Source organism: Peromyscus maniculatus, chromosome 16 (genome assembly GCF_049852395.1).
Source record: "Peromyscus maniculatus bairdii isolate BWxNUB_F1_BW_parent chromosome 16, HU_Pman_BW_mat_3.1, whole genome shotgun sequence".
In the NCBI taxonomy this organism is placed as follows: domain Eukaryota; kingdom Metazoa; phylum Chordata; class Mammalia; order Rodentia; family Cricetidae; genus Peromyscus; species Peromyscus maniculatus.
The window spans coordinates 16,340,520-16,341,952 of NC_134867.1; positions in this window are offsets into that span (position 1 = coordinate 16,340,520).

Here is a 1,433-nt window from a genome sequence, read left to right on the forward strand (position 1 = left end):
GCTACACCCCAGTGATGCTCAGTCTTGACCATCAACTTGACAGGCTCTGGGAATCAGTTAAGGAATGTCCTTCCTTGGATCCATAGGGGTGTTTTTTAGAAAAGACTAGCTGAGGTGGGAAGACCCATCCTGAACACAGGTATGGACTGGCGACCTGGGCTGGATAAAAGGGAGGAAGCAAAATGAGTTCTGCCTTTCGTCTCTACTTCCTGATTGTGACTGAAATGTGAACTGCTGCCCCACGCTCCTGCCTGACTTCCGTGCCTTGATGGATTGCATGGAAGCTCTTCTTCCTTAAGTCATTTTTCTCAGGCCTTTTATCAAAGTGAAGAGAAAAGTAACTGATCGGAGGCCTCAGAGCTGCCGCAGCATGGGGTGTCATCTGGGTGGTCCAGTCTGTATATATATATATATATATATAGAGAGAGAGAGAGAGAGAGATGATAGATGATAGATAGATGATAGATAGATGATAGATAGATAGATAGATAGATAGATAGATAGATAGATAGATAGATAGCAGACAGATAGATAGCTGTGGGCTGTTTGTGTTTGTGTACACGCTGATTTGTGTAGCACTCCCGGCTCCGTGGGAACATCAGACTTCCAGCGCTCACCATGGGAGGCCTTACTTATGTGCTACTTTCATGCTCAAAGAGGTGAGCCATGAGCTCAGGATAAGTGGTGAGCAATGAAGCTCAGGATAAGAGGGACACCAGGAGTAGGCTAGGGAACAGGCCAGGATGAACAGGCATGGGAAGGTGTTTTGACTGCTGGGTCCTCAAGAAAGCAAGGCTCTGGTAGAGAAAGAAGGAAGGGCAAGAAGGGTACACAGAGGTCCTAGGGACAAGAGGGGACAGGCTGGTGACCACATGTGGGGAAGGATAGGTGGAGAGAAAGAGTACAAATTCATAAAAACTTAACTTTTTAGATTTTTTTTTAAAGGTTGTTTTAACTGATACATACAAACATAAAGTTGTACATATTAATGTGTATCTTGTAGAGCTTGGTAAGTTTTAAAAATCCTACTATTTTCTATGAATGTGAATGTTTGGCCCTAGCCTGGGAAAAATCTGGGGCTGACTTCTCTGTCATCTCCCACGGAACTGTGACCGCAGAAAGGGGCCTAGCCTAGGCAATGCACTATGGGGGTCCACCCACACCCATCTAGGTGTACTGGTTACCGGTTCCCAGGGGTGAGGTATGTGTTGGAGTAGAGGACAGGGGTGGGGTGAGCTCAGAGACGGTGAGGTGGGGGCTCCCCGCTCAGGAAAGGCTTTCTAGAACACGAAACTCAGGTGGTACCTAAAGGGGAGGGACCATACCAGCACCCAGCAGAGGAATCACAGACAGAGACCGAGGACAGGGAGGGAAGATGTCTAAGGCCACCCACCTCCTGGAAGACAAGCTCAGACCTCAAGAACAGAGCGCCA